This window comes from Polypterus senegalus, chromosome 18 (assembly GCF_016835505.1).
Source record: "Polypterus senegalus isolate Bchr_013 chromosome 18, ASM1683550v1, whole genome shotgun sequence".
Taxonomy (NCBI): Eukaryota; Metazoa; Chordata; class Cladistia; order Polypteriformes; family Polypteridae; genus Polypterus; species Polypterus senegalus.
The window spans coordinates 42,085,371-42,104,570 of NC_053171.1; the positions used below are offsets into that span (position 1 = coordinate 42,085,371).

The 19,200-nt window shown below is 38.2% G+C and overlaps 1 protein-coding gene across 3 annotated transcripts in view; it reads right to left on the minus strand.

The window, feature by feature from the left end:
- Positions 1 to 19,200, minus strand: part of tmem63c (transmembrane protein 63C) — a 192,761-nt gene that overhangs the window by 102,535 nt on the left and 71,026 nt on the right. For 2 of the 3 annotated variants that reach the window (XM_039740991.1, XM_039740988.1), the window contains exon 1: positions 12,039 to 12,169. The exons of the other annotated variant lie outside the window; for it this stretch is intronic. The gene's annotated coding sequence lies outside the window, so the exon portion shown is untranslated. Of the gene's footprint in view, positions 1 to 12,038; positions 12,170 to 19,200 lie in introns of those variants that run through there. 3 annotated transcript variants of the gene reach the window in all.

The following is a 19,200-nucleotide window of genomic DNA, read 5'->3' on the forward strand; positions in this document are numbered from 1 at the left end:
TATGGAGGCTGAGAGGGGTTTCCAGACTTTTTCATATGACAGTATATATACATTTCTGAATATATATAATTTGTCTCTCTGAATTTTTCCTATACAGTCCTACAGCACTGGACCAAATTTTGCGCAGTTTCTCTCTTAGAACTACAGGTTACGTACGAGATAGGGACTGTAGGTTTGTACTTAAGTTGAATTTGTATGTAAGTTGGAACAGGTACATTATTTTAATAAATTCTATTGTTGACCGACTGTAACCAAGTGCTCTGCCAATGAATGATGGAGTTTCACCTCTCTGATTTTTTTATTATTTCTACTTTATTTTCAATGGTGATGGTTTTTCTCTTTACTCTATCACCAGCACTTGCATCAGATTTGTGTTTCAGAGACGTTCTTGAAGGGTGAAAGATTAAGATGAGCTCTTCTGTACAGCACTGTACACGCTATCACAGCAGGAAGGCACCAGTCGTGAACGCGTCTGATGTACTGACAAGAGACAACTTCCTGCTATGTACATAACAGTACAAGCAGGCTTGCTATTGAGAATGAATGGTGGCGGCGAGGGGCGGTTCATCACCAGCCCACCTCACAGTCCCCTCCACTACAGTATGCTGCCTCCACCGAGAACGAACACAGTGTGGCCAAAGGCGGGTAGTGAATCGCCCCCATTCAATAGGCAGCCATCCGATGCACACTACAATGCTACCCCCTGCCGCCCTGTTCACCCTCAATGGCTTCCGTTCAGCCACAGCTGGGTCACCGCTTGCAGCATTACCAGCCGCCCACCGAGAACGAACGGGACAGCTGTGTGCGGTGGGCGTGCAGTGAAATCGCTTGCCGCCAGGAGCCACCTGAGGGACACTACACTGTACGAGCAGCGAAATCGCCCCCCTCCAGCCTCCATCCAGCCACCACTTGCAGCATTTCCAGCCGCCCACTGAGAAAAAATGGGGCAGCCGTGTGTGGTGGGCAGGCAGTGACAGTGCTTGCCGCCGGGTGCTGCCCAAGTGACACTACACTGCACGTGCAGCAAAATCGCCCCCCTCCAGTCTCCGTCCAGCCACCGCTTGCAGCGTCCCCAGGCCGAAGATGACGGAGCAGCAGTTACTGAGGCGCATGTATCACAGCTGCGGCCCCGTTCGTAAGTCGTAGGTCGGATGTCCGTAACCTGAGGACTACCTGTATATCGATAAGAAATATAGCAGGTTTGGATAATGGATAGATGGATGGAAGTTTTTTTTTCCTGTGTGTTATTCTTTGCACATCAGTGCCACCTAGTGGCTCAAAGCAAGTGAAATATCTGAACAGACTGAAGCCAGACTAGCTGATAAAATGACCAGAGCTGAACATTACTTACCTGGGCAACACCATGTGCTGCTTCTTTATATTGTAAAATGAAAAATGGTATTGTACACTTTTGCTGGTGGGTGGTGGGTGAGGTTTAATCGAGAGTGGAAGTGCAGTGCAACACAAAGGAGAATCCAAGGGTTGTTGTTTAACTCCTGCTTTGCTGGCATTTATTCACAATTCAAGCACAATGAACTGTCCACCTTGACCTAAGAGGATAAATCAGACATGACAGCATTCTTTGTTACAAAGTACAACCCAGCATGTAGGTACCACAACTCTGGAATTCAATCAGACGCAAAGAGAAGAAATTCTTAAATTACAAGAGCAGAGATGAAACATGGATGACAGATAAGACACCTAGCAATATCAATGGGGTCACACACACACACACACACACATGAATCTTTGCTTTCGTTCCTGAACTCATTCTACAAATATACCTGGACAATTCCAAGTCTTCGGCTAACTTAAAAAAAAAACCCACAATGGCACAAAAAAACCAAACCTACACTGGACACTGCACGCCGAGACACCTGTTTCAAGTAGAGTCCCGCGTCAGGCACCTGCTGAAAATGTTACTAAAGGGTGATTTTCTATTATTTGATGTTTTTTATTATGAAGAAATTTTTTTTTTTTGCAATTGTTTCTGCAGGTTGAGATGTACTCCAACATTTACTAAGAGCAAAATTAATCTAAGCTTATACATATTATATGTACTGTGGAGAATATACAGTATATAAGTTTGGAATCACCCAGAAATTTTAATGTTTTTGATAAAAAACACTTTTTTTTTTTTTAAGATACCATTAAATTGCTTTACAAATATAGCCAGGATATTATTAATGTTGTAAAGGTCTATTACTACTTGAAATGGGTGATTTATAATTTTCTTTTTTACATACGACTGTAAAGTCCCATTGCCAGAAGCCATTATTCCACTGTCCGAGTGGTCAGCACTTTAGCTTGTTGTTAATTAAGTTTAAATGCTAACCAGGACAGAAAAGAAAAGTGGAAGGTCCAGACGCAGGGCTGCTCAAGAAGAAAAGTACAGCAGAGTCTGTAAGTTATAAAGCAGACACCTGACAAGTCCTCAGTTGGCTACTTTCTTAAATAATTCTCATCAACTAGCAGTGTCACCTTCAACAGTAAAAAGAAACAGGCAAGTCAAAAGATAATATATAAATAAAAATGGGAAAATGTTTGGAATCATCCAGCGATCCACCATCCAATTTCTGTGTTCTCTTTCCCAGTTTTGCCTATTTTTAATTGTTTTGTCCAGATTGCCCTCCTCTTCCTTTGTATAAAATCTTCAGGTCATATAGAATAATCTTCAGTTCACAAAACAGCAATAGACTGATTGGTTTCTTATTAAAACCATTTTGTTTTGGCCATTTTGTTGAATTGAACTATTCAATGCCAGTACCTTGGACCCTAAGAAAAAACAATTTATTTGCTTTATTGAATTGAATACCCGGTTTCAGCTGTGCTGACACAGTTACAAAGGTTTCTCGAATAACCCATTAGCATTTCAACATGCAGGATGAATTAAGGATGAGCTAGGAGAGTTTGCTCTTAGGAGTAATGGCTGCTAAAAATGGGGCTTGGCGGTCATATGTAAATAATACATGAGAAATCAGTTAAGCATTAATAGCCATCTGCAACCTTAGTAATTTCTTTGCTATATTGTAATGAATTTAATAGTACCTTGTTAAAAAAGTACCAATTTCTATCAAAGCCTGAAAATGTCTGGGTGATTCCATTCAATTAAATAATACAAACATTTTGTTCTCTTCTCTAACACATTTTGTACAGTTTTTTCTTTGAAATTATCCCATTGTAGCAACTTTTGGTTGATACCAGAGGGTACACATTCCAGTTTCACCTACTGGGCAGAAAAACGGGATAAGAATGCTCCTAACCCAGATCTCCAGTGGGAATGTCTCTCGCCTGCTCTGCACTCTCAGCATCGCTGCTGAAATAAAATGTCTTATGTCATTAAAGCAAAATGAGCTACTGGGAAATATCAAATAAACATCACTCTTGTATGTGTGGGACTCTTTTGCTGCCTTTATTGCCGGAAAACAATCTCATGTAGCAGGTGCAGGAAGGAGCCTGTTAATGTAAAACGTGGCTCAGCAGTCGGCATGTTGTTTTTAGTCGTAATTAACTTCTACATATGTCTGCACTAATTTTATTGTTCATTCACATTTAACGTGTGCCTGGTACACCCTTCTGAACGGATCTTGTCAGACCATTAAATACGTTGTATAAATACTACTGAAGGCATGCAGTATGGGGCTAAAATTGCACGTTTATATATTTTCAGATGCAAAATGATTGCTAAGTGAATATTTTATGTAAAACCTTTTAGGTATATCTGACGTATATTATTATTGGATAGGTTATGCTGTGGAAGTGGTCCCCATTTCCATGTGAAAGCAATGCTAGAGGGTTACTGTGTTTTCATAATTCTTATATGGGAGCGATTGCAGAGTATTGGAAGCATGAGCCACTGCATGCCTTCAAAACATGTTTATCTACTAGTTTCACATTATTATTTCCAAACAAAAAGTAAAACAATTACAAATGGCTATCCTGATAGTCATTTGTCACTCATCCATCAATCCATCCATTACCCAACCTGCTATATCCTAACTACAGGGTAATGGGGGTCTGCTGGAGCCAATCCCAGCTAACAGAGGACGCAAGGCAGGAAACAAACCCCAGGCAGTTGTCACTCATACTTATTTTTAATAATGAAGTTACGCAGGTCAAGTTACTGTTTTTATATCAATTAGTCGATATGGGTTGTGCAATTCACATTTATTTGCAGGCTGCACTCCTGGCAGATTTTTATTATTTTATTGTTATGGAAATGGGGCAAATCTGGTGTTTGAAAAATGAGTCCCTTATGTTTTGTGCAATGACACAGGGTCAAGGCAATCAGTGACATCATCACAACCTCTTACTAGAAATGTCACTCTGGAGCTTTATATTACAGACACCCCTTTATTTCTTATTGAACAATGCAGATGTTTTGTGAAAAATGAGGCTGCAGGTGCACTTGGAGCACAAATGGAAATTAGTTTAGCCAAAATCAATGGCCAATATTGTGACCACTAATGGTGTTCTTGAGTAGACCCTGAACCCTGAATGACTCTCTGATGCTACAAAATCGAAAATCGAAAAAAAAAAACTACGTTTTTAGGGAGGTACAAGGGCACAGGAATACACACAGATGGAAAACAAGAAACAGGAAGGCTACTCAAGGCCTGGCTATTATACCTTTGCACCTGCCCATCTTTCTCCTCCCGCCTATGACACTGGTATGTCCTCCTCTAATTCCTTGTTAGGCGAACCCTGGCCTCTAACTCCTGCTAGAAGGACGGGAGGTGTTTTTAAGGGATAAGCCATAATGTTTCTGGTGCTTGAAAAACCCTTTATAGAGAAGTGCGTGTTAAATCAGGCATTCCTACCACGACTGGTTCCTATTCCAGATTCATTGCTATTGGGATAAGTATCTGCTCCCTACAATCCATTATTGGACTAAATGGGTTAAGAATATGGATGAATTGATATTACGTTTGTTACATTCTATGATGCAACTTTGCTTCATTAAAACTCTGTATAGGGATTTTTTGGACATGGAAAAAAACAAAGGAGTCTTCCATAGTTTCTTGTAGGTCATTGGAAGCAAAAATTAAATACAATTGAAGCATTTAAAATGCTCCTTTCATGTTGTATGAAGTTAATATATGATTAAAAATAATTTCACATTTTATTTGTTTCTATATGAAATAGGTCTTCATTACGTTGGTGTTCTGTGCATGGTTCTAGTGTGCCTTGCAGATATTACTGCCACGATAAGCATCAGCTCCTGACAAGTACGCATGGAATTAAAAATGGCTGGACAGGCAAGTGGATACAAATTCATTTAATTGAAGCCTCTAAAAAGGCCTGCCATGAGTAACTGGGAAATTGAGTATATACATTATATTCTAGAAATGTGTGCATACCTTATAATGGACTGTTATTCATCCAACATTTCTTCAGGTACCTTCCTAGGTGAAGACGCCCAAGTGCCTCTTTAAGTATAACCTCAGTGCTGTGGGTCCAACCCTGGGCATTAGATATTTGTAGCACAAAGAATTTTTCTAATGTGCTGACTGAGATGTTATTCTCTCCATGTCTCTTGAAGTCGATCATGAGTTCTTATGATTGCCAAAGTTTAAGGCCATGTTGTTATTGCTACGTTGCATTGTCAAGTCTGCTACTTCTTTCTTGCATACACTTTCAACTTTTTTCAGCTGTAGTATATCCATACTGCCTAATACAGTAAGACCGTGCAGAAGAGACAGATATTTGTGAGTAATTCTAATTTCTGATAGTTTATTCCAGAAAACTGACCAAATTCATTAGATGAAAGAATATTGGTCAATGTTAATTCAAATTGAGTTTGTAAGTATCACAAGGGTAAAATACATTATCTTCAGTAACATGTAAACGACATTGGTAACACTTTAGTTTAGGTACTGCAAAAATACTCATTTACGCTTATGGCCTCTTCTGGTGTTAATGACACTTGCAAAGCAACAGTAAAGTGGTTATTCATCTGTACAATGTGGCCTGCTAAAATAACTTCATTTTAGAGTGGTCTGAGGTGGCGCAGTGAAACAAATTTTCTCCTGATCTTGCATACTTCAATATAAGACTTGTGAATCCTTCATATTAACAAGTAATTTTAAAAGCACGTCAAATGCCACACAGCACAGAGATGAACAGCCACCTTCATAGGTGTTATGAAGGCCAAAAGCAGCCTTTGTTAAGGTCTTGTTACATAACTGTTGATAAGTAATCCATGCATTTTTGTAGTACCTAAACTACAGTTGTTTCCATGACATTTTAAAAGATTTACATTTGCATATTTAAAATCTTAATTGTAATCTGCAATTTTGCTGTTTCCAAAGATTTGTGCCATGTTGTTTTTAGAATGCATCAACTTATAGCCATTAAACGTCAAGCAAACACTATGCATTCACTTTCTGTTTTATGATCTTCCATCCATATAGTACATTTTTCAGGACAGGAAAATTACAGACTAAGGGAAAGCATGACTAAAGCACCATTTCTATCAGACATTAATCACTGTTAAGTTATCTGCTTCACTTAGACTACTGAAATGCTGAAACAGAATGCTTCCTTTGCCAAAACCAGGACCAAATTCATGCAGTCTCTGAGGGATATCCATTTTTATTTACTGTCTGATGATATTTAATACTTTGGAGTCACTCAGAAATGAGAATAAGGCGAATGTTTCATTTATGTTCCCATGTTTTAAATAGAAAGTCAATAAACTGCATTCATTTGAGTAAGATGAGGAGACACCCACCTCCCAAAGTGCTCTGCTCTCTTAAAAGTGCAAACTACCAACTGTGAACAGTGTATCTGCCTCTCATTCTTCATGTTATAAAATCATCAAAAACTTGCAAGTTACAAGCCAGTTGGCTAACTGAATATTAACAGAACAAAACAGATTTGATCAAGATCAGATAAATTTAGTTATGCTCCATGGAATGTTTGATGTCACAACAGTTTTATTTCTGTTTAAAAAAAAAAGCTTTCAGGGAAATGAAAAGAAAATCTGGCTTTGCAGGAAGTGCAATAACTGAAATAATTATTGAAAGAGATATAATAATATGATAGAATGAATAGTAGAGACATAAAATAAGATTAAAAAAACTTCCTTATTCAAGTGTCATTTTTTAAAGTAATCTATCAACATTTGGCTAGGAGAATCTACGCTGTTTGGTTATATTAGAGCTCAAGAAAGAGAGGGATGTTAAAAAGTCTATGTTTTTTCCGGTGGAAAGAAGGCCCATTTTGAGACAATACTGTCCTGAGGCAAAGCCAATTAAGTGATCGCAGAAATCTGGACTGTTACTCATACAGCAAAACTATTTTTTCCAGATTTAAATAAAGCAGGACATCATACACCTGTCTTATTATGGCAGATGAGTGAAAATTCTTTCAGCTGAGCAAAATAGGATGGCCTGAAAGTTGTGTAATGTAAATTACCACAATAGATGGTTCATTAAGTAGGAATGTCTCCTTGGGTGTTACAACTTGTACAGCTGTTTGGGGGTTAGGTAGTACAGTACACCCCCAAAATTCACTGGGGTTATGTTCCTAGAGCAGCCACGAATTGTGAAAAAACGCAAATTTTGAGTGCCTAATTTTTGTAGTTTAAACCCTAAATATGCCCCCAAAGCACTTTAATTTTATTTCAAACTCGGCTTAATACATTACCTAAAAAAAGAATGTAAAGGTAAACCCGTATACTGTACAGTACTGTACTGCTATGTCTCCCGCAGTGCTACAATGTAAAATACCGATGTTACTGCTATATGTACTGTAATTCATGCAAGAGCGTTTTCATTGCCAGAAGCCTTAAACAGTGCAGGGCGTTTCAACTGCATCTTGAGGCTTTAAGAAGAAATGGAAAACATGAAAACACTCAGCTGGAGATACGTCACAGAGCAGCAGTCAATCAGCAGCAAGGAGAAATGAATAACACTGTAGCGGTCCGGTGCCGCTAAGATTCACACCAGCGATAAACCAGTAATCAAACAGCAAATAAAGAATGTAATGAAAACAAATGAAATAAACAAAAGAACAATACCACTCCTGTTCCCCTTACGGCGATTATACATTAAATACAACAAAGCAGAAACAAAACACACACAGTAAAGTCCATGAAAAACGGCAACGGATGAAATGTAATGATGAAAATAGACAGTCCAGAGATCCACACGTTGAATGGAAATGTACAGATACTCCTACTGGTAGTTCCTGAAATGGTCAAGACGGGTGGACGTGTTCAGGAGCTCTCCTTTCTTTGCAGGATGGCCATGAATCCACTTATAGTCCTCATGTGCACAGGGAGACGGCAGACAATCCAGAGCCCAACCACGAAATGATCCAGGACAAAACGAATAAGTACAGGTAACCCAACAGAAGGCAGACAGACAGGAACTTGAAACACAAATTACAAAAAGTTTCTTTTTCTTTTGGTCACCAGCCCCCTTTTTAAAAGCCGCGCTGACATCCTTTGACCCCAACAGCTCCAGCACCCTCAGCAGAAGACCAATCAGAACCACTGCAGGGACAGCTGGGAGTTGCAGTTTCAAATTCTATTGGCTACTTTCACCATCCCAAGCCCCGTTTTCCTCTACAGATGCTTCCTGTTCTATCTACAGTACAGCATTGCCACAAAAAAGCCATAAAAAATTGCAGAGGATATTTGCAGTTTCCGCTAACAATTATTAATTTGGTTCTAAGGAAAAATCTGCAAACAACTGAGCCTGTGAACTCTGAACCACGACTTCACAGGGGTCCACTGTACTGTGAACACAAGAATGTTTGATAAATAGGAGAAGAAGATTTAATTCCAGTGAGGTCTGAGCTACAGTAGAGGCAGGGGACATTCACAAACAGGTGGCAGTCGCCTGATGACAAATTGGGACAAGGCCAATTAGCACTTTGACTTTCTTGCCTACATTTTGAAAACCACTTTGTCTGTACAGTTTAGTATTGTCTTTGGAGACATTTATTGCTTAACCTTGTCACGCTGACATTTATGGATTCACTCTTAAACGACTCCACTCCTGCATTTGTTTGTTAGCGTTATCTGTCCATCAAATCAGGATGACCAGCTGAAAAGTAACCAAAGATACATGTAAGGAAATAAAGATCCAGTGTATGAGTGGTCCGATACTCACCATCTCAAAGGAGGATTTACATAGCCTGGCCATGCATGGAAATGACCCTATGTGGTTAACACTGAAGATACTGGTTTTATTAGCCCATGTCATTCAAAATGAGCAATTGAGTGTCAATTAGTGGCCATCTGAAAAAAAAAATCATAAATGATTATGGTAAAAAGAATACTTTGAATGCCTGCTGAAAATTAAAACACGTGTATTCAAATTGGAATAGTTATATGGTTTTAATGGGCGGCACGGTGGCGCAGTGGTAGTGCTGCTGCCTGGCAGTTAGGAGACCCGAGTTCGTTTCCTGGGTCCTCCCTGCGTGGAGTTTGCATGTTCTCCCCGTGTCTGTGTGGGTTTCCTCCCACAGTCCAAAGACATGCAGGTTAGGTGGATTGGCGATTCTAAATTGTCCCTAGTGTGTGGGTGTGTTTGGCACCCTGCCCGGGATTGGTTCCTGCCTTGTGCCCTGTGTTGGCTGGGATTGGCTCCAGCAGACCCCTGTGACCCTGTGTTCGGATTCAGCGGGTTGGAGGATGGATGGTTTTAATTTTTACTAACAAAAATATTTTCAGTTTAGTAAAAATTTACATGAGTTGCTATTTCCATATACACAGCATGCAAATCTTCGAACGGCTCAACCTGTACTTTAAAAGGCAGTGATTTTTTTGAAAGAATAAATGGAAACAAATAACAGAGTTGTTTTTTTCATCTCCATTCTGATTGGTAATTAGTAAGGTTCAGCTTCTAAAGAAAAGTCTCTTAGCTTCAGTGGCTAGGAAAGTTGACATTCTTTTCTCCACGATAATCATTAGGCTGCAGTGAAAACCGAGCTCAACAGCTCCTTGAATATTTTATGAAGACCAAGCTGACACAGCTGCAGGAGGTCAATGATCATCAGTGACAAGGACTGGAAACCAGTGATTTACAGTAAGGGTCTCTAGCAGAGACAGAGGAGGCAGATGGAGACAGAAACAGTCTCCGGAAACCAGTTACCTTAAGTAAGGAAGAGAATGGACAGAAGGGAAGGAAATGTTCATACAAACCAGTATACACCAGGGAGTAAAAGGCATGAAGAACATGCACAGACAGACAAGGAGTAGAGAGTAGTGATATACTACAGAGGAAAGGCCTAAAATATTTAGGCAGTTAACTTGTTTTTAAAAACAAAATTTGCATAGACAACTCTAATTATACGCATATATGCATAATTTTGAACCCTTCTAGTCCTCTACAGGGTCATGAGATGCTGTAGTCCTCAAGAGAAGCAGAGTTTGCAAGAAAAGACCCAATTGTGCAATAGAGCACTTAGAAATAAATATATGGGCAAGGTGGAAAGTTTTATTTCCATAAAGACAGTGAGTGGGCAGGATTTTAACTTTTAACTTCTTAGGAACTATAAGGTAACAACATTTTGTACATGGCTTGACAGTACCTCTCCTAACTAATAATAATATTAATATATTCAAAACAAACAAATACATTTTTTAAATGTAGATCTCAGCACACTTGCTGTCTCACAGTTTTCTGCATCAGTTTCCTCCACCATAAAAACAAGAACAGCATCAGTCCCTGGAGAACTCTGAATTTAGCAGATCATTGTCAAACATCCCCTTCTTGAGTCAAAAGTATCACTAACACCCAGGGCCAGTGCCTTATTCACCTTTACTTAAGTAGCATCTCATTCTCTTACATACTCAGTTGTTACTATTATATATTTGGCTGGTGCTTTTATCCAACATGACTTAAAAGACCAGGATATAGGACATTTAATGACATACGTTTTTACAATTGGATTACACACTGCAAAACATCCATCCATCCATCCATTATCCAACCCGCTATATCCTAACTACAGGGTCACGGGGTCTGCTGGAGCCAATCCCAGTCAACACAGGGCACAAGGCAGGAAACAAACCCCGGGCAGGGCACCAAGCCCACCGCAGTATGCCAAAACAAGACAAGAAAATGTAATTGGCAATTGTTCTGCTTTTATTTAGCATAAATATCTGCCAATGGGGTAAGCAAATTTTATTTGACAAGATTTCTTAAAGTAAGCTAAATAATAGTAAATACAAATTTCTTGGTAAGTGAATAATTCTTATAATAAGGAAAACAAGATTTAATGTCATGATATAAATACTTTTCACTTGCTTAGATTTCATTTTTTGCAGTGCAGGACTTTAGGATCACACAGTGAGTTAAATACAGAAATTTGAACTGGCAATCTTGTGATTTAAAGTATACTACTACTCAGATACTACTTTCCCACTGATTTGATCGAGGCATAAAACATTCTGTGAATGATTTGTCATGGATTGAGTGTTTTTTACTATAAAATGTAAAACTGCTGAGACAACTGTGTAATGCTGATTCATAAGTCACTTTGTGCCAACAATACAGATATACTGAACTTTCCAAAACACAAAGCTAAATTGTCACTTGAAAAGAGCATTTCATCCCTTTAACTCCAAAGAATCGACACTCTTTCTTATCTCAGATGAATGAGTCACATATCGTATGCACGTCCCTAACCATGAGTCGCTTCACTGATAAACAGATGCATCAATTTGCTTCACATTAAGAGCTTGGGTTCAAAGTGAGGCTAATCTTTCATTTGAGCATTTTAGAAACTTTAAAAGGCATTTAGTAAATATAATGCAGACATTAATAAAAGAAAAAACAATGCTCTGAAAGGTAATTTATAACATTTTTACAGTGGTACTAGTGTTTATACACTAAAACAAAGTTTTTTCATCGATAAGTTATTTGGTGAACAAAACCTGTAAATAGGACATACAGTGTTCAGGTGGTCCCATCAGGATCAAACTCAAAAGAGAATTATACATTGGTCCATGCTTATTAGAAATAAAACAGGAAATCAACACATCTCAGTACAAAAAGATAATGATAATAAATACATCCTACCTGATGCATTGGGTCCCCAGTGCTGATCACTGTGTTTTTATTTTCCACCTTCACCACTGACTGTCTTCCCCTTTTAACCCAGGCTTCTCAATCAGTGGCACAGAGCAGAAGGGCTCTCAGCACTGCGGCTGTGCACTGCTATCTGTGAGTCAGCACAGTGGAGCCAAGCTGCTCCTAGTAAGCAAGCAAGCAAACACACACACACGCACAAACACACACACACACACACACCTGGCTCCCACACTGTGAATACATACGCCCTTTCAAATTAAAAGAGCACACACAGGCTGGTTGAAAAAAGACATTCAAGAGTACACCTTCCAAAAAACAACACACAATTGTAAACAGACTTGTCCCCAATACACATAGATGCCTTTCCAAAACACACACACACACACACACGTGCACACACACATGTACTATATCTGGATCCTCCTGAAATGAGCACAGACACTCAGATACACAAGCTTATAAAATACACAAACATCCCATACACCTCCCTGCTCACAGATACACATGTGCTCATTACCTATTACTACACTATATGATCACACACAGGGTCTACATAAATACATTATGCCCTTTCCATCTTGAGCCATAAAGAGACCTGATATAGAAAATGAATGAATACAATTATTTAATATAATCACACAAAGGAAAAACTTCCTTTAAAACATGGCTGTATGTATAGTCTTCCTTTAACTACAGAAAAAGATAGTAATTAACTAAAGTACACCTTTCTTCAAAAGTGATAGAAAACTATAAGAATAAAAGGAAGAGGTAATAAATGTTGCTGTTGTTTTGATGGTTATTTCAGTAAAGTTCACATTTAATATTATCAGATCATTTATAGTCTGTTTTTGGGACTCTTTAATACTTTTCTCAGCTTGATTACTGCAACTTGCATTCTTGGATCAGCAAATCCCTTACACCAGGGGTCACCAAGACCAGTCCTGGAGGACCACCGTGGCTGCAGGTTTTCATTCTAACCCTTTTTTTAATGAGTTGTGCTGCTAATTAACTTCTTGTGAATTCATTTTAATTGAATTGCTTTTTAAAGATTTGTTCCCCTGAATTTCTTAATCGTTCCTCTGAATTGTTTCATTTCTTTCCTTAAATGACACTCAAACAGAAATAAAATGTGAACTGAGGGAGCCGACAGAAGTCCAACTAAGTCAGGGCCTCAGACTCCAACCAATTTCACTCCAACCAGTTGCTTAATTGGGTGCCAATTCTTGTTGTTAATTAAACCTGTTCTTTAATTCCATGGCTTGTTGCTGCACTCGTGGTGCATTAGCAAACATTTCTGAGATTTTTGATTTTTTCTTTCTAAGAGCTCTATTAAAATGTTTTGGGGACCTGAGCAGATTGACATTCCTGAGACCTTCATCTTTCTTTATTTTCAGACATTGTACTTTGGACACCAGTTTTGGCTCATTTTGTATCTCATTATGCTAATTAAGGATAAAGAAACAATTAAGGGGTCTGAGTCTTCAAGAACAAGTCAATTAAAATTAGTTCAAAAGAAGTTAATTAGCAGCAAAAACAGGTCACTCATTAAGAAAAAGGTTAGAATGAAAACCTGCAGCCATGGTGGTCCCCCAGGACCAGAGCTGGGGACCCCTGCCTTACACACAGGTTGCATTAGGTCCGGAATGCTGCTGTTTGTTTTTTGGTTGGGGCAGGAAAGTTTGATTCTGAATCTCCAATTTTAACCTCTTTATACTCGCTGCCTATTAGTTTCAGAATTGATTTTAAAATTTTGCTGCTGGTTTTTAAATCAATACATGGGTTTTGCTCTCACTTATTTATCTGAATTATGTGTTTGACACCAGCCATCCAGAGAGCTGAGACCTACCGGTCAGTTGTCTCTTGTTGTCCCTCACACTAAGTGCAAAACTAAGGGGACAGGGCATTTACAGCTGCTGTACCTCGTCTGTGGAATTCTTTACCTAATGACATTAACGTCACCCTCAGCAGAACTGTTTAAAACAAGATTTAAGATGCAGTTCTATTCTCTAGCTTTCCATGACCTCCAATGATACTGATGGTTCCTTCCTCATATTCATTGGCTTGTTTTCAATCTACTGCTGGTTTGTATTGTATTTTATTCTATTTATTTAATTTATGTTTATTGTATATTTTTGTACGTTGGCTACAGCATTAAATGTCTAAAACCCTTGAGGGTGAATATCTAGGTCCTCCAAGCGTCTTTTCAACACTTTGCTCCAAAAAAGAGTGCATGTAAAAGACTGAAATCATAAAATCACAGCTTCACATATTTAAACCTGCTTAATCCAAATCAGGGTGATTGAAGGCTGGAACAAGTCAAGGAACCAACTCTAGGTGGACACTAGTCCATTGTACAATATGCTCGTGAAAACACTCACTCTGCCTCGTACTGAGCCAGAGCACCTGAGGAAAAGCCTACAAATACAGAAGGAGAAGGTGCAAAGGTCAGTACAGCAGGAATCAAATACATTTTGTAAAATAATTTGCAGCAAATATGTATTACAAAGCAGTATGATGTCCATTCATCAATTCATTTTCCTAACCTTGTTTTTCAGACTATGGGAACACAAGCCCATCTTGGCAAAACTGGACTTTAGACAGTACATACTTAGAGGTCGCAATAAATATACCTAAATATCATTAGGATGTGGATGAAAGCTGAAGTATTCAAGTGAGCATGGAAAGAACTTGCATATAGGAAGTGACCAAGCCTGAGATACTAATCCAATGAAAAAATAAAGTTAGATATTATTCACAGAGGAATATACAAAAACATGTCTACAATAAGATAGTCACCTCTAGTAAAGAGGCTAAAAGCCACACACTTGGGCATTTCTTATACTGTCTGTTCACATGATGTATTTGTTTCTTCCCTTGCTCACTGTTAATGTTTAATTTCATGCCGGTTTTTTGAATTTATTCCCTCTTTTTCCATTTGAGAGACTGTTGCTCTTTCCCACCTTAGAGCTCCACATCCTACACACAAAGACACACATGGCATATGGACCCCCAAGACACTTAACAGACATGATTGCCAAATACCTTGTTATAATAGAAAAAGTCCACACCCTTGGAACAAAAATGAACATATATATATATATATATATATATATATATATATATATATATATATATATATATATATATATATGGAGTATACAGTGGTAAAGAACTGTCCAAATAAAATGCTCAAAGCAGTGAATCAGAATGAATGGTTGAAATAAACACACATTCTATACAGAAGTGTTTTTACTCCGGAATTTTTGTCATTTTCTTGCAATCCAAAAAAATGAAGACCAAATGAATTTCATATTTCAATAATAAAGTTTATTTTGACCTTGAACAGATCAAGCCCATTTCTCACAGTAGAATACAAACACAGAAGAGCAAAGCTCAAGCAGTCACATCAATCCATTACTTGCAACTGTGTTGGGGTGCCAGCAGGATATCCAGGCAAACAGAAAAGCTGCAGTCATATTACACAATGAAGAACATCACGTGCAGTGGCTTGTCTAACTAGACATCTTCTTCTGCTTCTGAGATGCAGAGGGAATCTAGAGACCTGAAGAAAACTCAAAATGATGTAAAAGTATTAGATTTACCTGAAAATACAATGTGCTGGGGAATTGCTTATCAAAGTTCACTTTGTCATGTGGACTAATACAGTGCCACAGAGAACAACACAGAGGAGAGGAGGGAGGACTCCAGATACCTTAAAGAAGGTTTCTCACTCTTTTCAGCTCGGGATCAGAAGCATCAGTGAGAAGAAAAATCTCAGGAGGGAAACATAAACCAGAGGGAGATAAATTGTCTAAGTAGGGCTAAAGGATGTTGTATCACTTCTAGCTATGTGAGCCATCATTCTTATGGCTAGAGGTGCTACAAGAAAGGTTGCTAGGTCACTTCTGGAGCTCACTAATGAAGGAATTCTGCTAAGGAAATGCTCACAGCTTTTATTTCTCAGTTCTTAAAAGAGTCAGTTATTGTTAATTATTATTTGCTAATCTGGTATAAAAGGACCTGTAAATAAAAGAACTGCAATGATTGAAAAAGAAGCTCTCCTTAAAAAACTTGTGTTCTAGTTGCTTGCGCATTCTCACTTTTGGCCACTTGTTTTAAACAGGCATATGTATCAGAGAGACAGACAAACAGACAGAAATTTGTCTCCAGGGGGAAATTTGGCTTTTTAATAAAAAAATAAATAAACACACGCTTTGGTCCAAAAAGACACCAGAATAACAAACCATGAAAATTAAAAAGAAAGACAAGAAAACTTCTGACTTGGCTGTCCCAGTCCAAGTGAGACATTATGTAGACGTATTGTTGTTGGTATACTTTATTTGTTCTTAAGGGGAAATTAAAACTTTACAATAGCTCAAAAACAACATAATAAACAGCATAACAAACTATAACTAGATGTAGATGCAATAAGCCATGCTTTTTTGGACACAATGAAATAAATAAAGACATAAATAAAGGTACTCTAAAATGTAACAATAAATGAATAAAAACACTATTATATGTAAGCATAAATAGTTAAATATGGTATGAAATATTTTTGTTGCTTATTTCTTTTATGTAACCTTATATATAATTTGATACTATCCGTATGTATGGTGTTCGCATCAATACCCCGTATGTATGGTGTTCGCATCAATACCTCGACTCAATACAAGTTAGAACCATGCAATGGGACTCTGCCTCTGTAGTTAGAACATAACGTGGCAAACGCGGACGCAGTATTGCATGATTGGTTAAGAATGTTCGAATGCTTCAGTGACGCCGCTGGATGGCCGAGTATAGTAAGTCAGTGTTGGTTCGAGCAGATAACAGTAAGTTCGGCTGTTTTTTGGAACGTTGGTTTGGTGGGGCGTACTTTCCAGGACTAACATCGTCGACTGACTTAAACCCTTCGACAGCTCCGGAACCGTAAGTAATTTAGAACGTATCGCCATTTGCTTGGTACGTCGAAATCTATCTTTGGCCAGTTCGGTTTTGGCATCCGTCCTTCTGACATCTATTGGCAAACTGAGTAATGACGGCTGGGTATTAACAACGGTCATTGTTTAAATTTTAGCCGATCTCAGATCTAAAATGACCACGCCAACATAATTATTACTCCGATTCTGATTACAGTCATAAAATACGGTTTGTTTTGAAAATTTGTTTGCCGGAAAAAATCAAATGAGGTGCGCCGAAGAGCTGAGTTCACGTCTTGCAGCCCCGTTTAAACAGGAAGCTCTTCATTACATCGGTCGAAAAGGTCTATATTAAGCACTAATCAGTGCCATGATAACAAAATCATTTCAAGGAATTAATAAAAACAAATAATTCTTTGCAGAGAATGTATGGATTTCACAAACGTAGAATTTGTAGCCCGATTCGATCAGGCTCCTAGTCACTAGTTTGTTTAATAATTTCTTCATTTATGTATTTCAGTAATGCCATGTAACATGAAATAAAGTCTTGAAATTAAAACTGTCATTTTCACCCATCAAAGTTGAAAGTTGGGTTCTAAGGAGTACGATGTTTCAATTGGTGAACCGTTGGTAGAGAAGATGCTCATAGTCTTTCCCCATTCCTTTGACCCAAAAGATGCTCAAGATAAACAAAGAACAAACTCCAAGTTGTGAATGCACACATCCATGGTACAAATAAGTGCAAAAAAATATAAAAAAGTGTGGCCAGAATTACTGCTGCAAAACAGCCATTTTAATTCAAGAAGCTCAAAATGTGTTATCCATTCAGGAGTCTGCATCTGAAATATCCAGCTATAAATACACCCCTTGATGGCAGAAGATTAATGTGCACCCCTACTGATAATCTGCTGATCCCACACTCTCGCGTTCAATGGTTGAAAAGGACAGTTTTCATTACTGTGTGTATTTCATGTTGCATGTGGTGTTTGCTGAAATAAATAAACAAAGAAATAGCTAAGTACATAAAGAACTAAGTAATGAAACTATTATTATTAATTATTTATGCTCAGATATCATTCTGTTTTTATTATCATATTGTCACATTTCACAATGCCTTTATTTATTTGATTTTGTCCAAAATATTCCTCCATATGTTTCAGTGATGCCAGATCCTGTCTTATACAGTAATATCATGCACCCAGCTTAATATCTGACTGTCCAGAAAATATGGTGAGCCAGCTCTCCATGTTATTGTTCATATTATGACAAATGCAGAACCTTGAAATTAAACAGTATATTGTGAGGAGACCTTAATAAAGGCAGGTTGCCCATAAGCATTAATCTACTCTTTGTTTGGAGAGCACTTTGAGACACAACTCTGGCGTTTTCATTTTTATAACTCTGAAAGAAATGTGTACATGCCTCTTAGAAAATAAACAATATTCTGGTATTTATGATGAAAGCAAATATAAAAGAGTACATTTAAGGGATAAATCTCCATTAAGCAATCAACTGGAGGGAGATGGCGGAAGAATTCAATAAAGTGTGATAAGACAAAGACTTTTAAGCGGGCAGACTTAAGTTAATGATTACCCAATGCCAGCTGGCACTATGCCACCTAACAGCTAGACAAAGGTACCAGAGTGGGATTTGCTAATCTCTACTTTCTGGTCTCCTGCCTTCATTGACTCTTGAAGTTGTTTTCCAGACACAAGTGTATAAATAATGTTGTTTTTGGATTGAACAGACTCATGCCAGTGATCCCAGAATCCAACTCCAACCAACTGCTAGAAACTCTGTTTATAAGTTCAGTAAATATAGCCCTGCAACTCTCAGGACTGAAGCTGTCAAAGCTATCAACAAGCACACCACAATTCTTTTCCTTAGTGTGTACCAGCACAGTTTACTCATGAAGACCCAAATGTGGGCCTTGCCTTCACATGCTGCTTGAACCACCCTCGCCCATTTAAATGGGTTGCTTGAAAGTCACAAAATAAAAATGTTTGGACAAATTTTAAAAATGGGAGCAAACTCCTTATTGGTGCCTGGAGCTTTTTATACTAATTGTACTAACTTTTTTCCATAAGGTACATTCAAAACAGCTCTAAGAATGAAAGTCAACTTCTGAAGTGGTGGTGTACTCCATTTTTTATGTTCAACCCACTCCTCAATCAGGTGCTGAAAAACATAAAAATGTGCTGCCTGAATCAATTAGACCTGCGATCATTGGT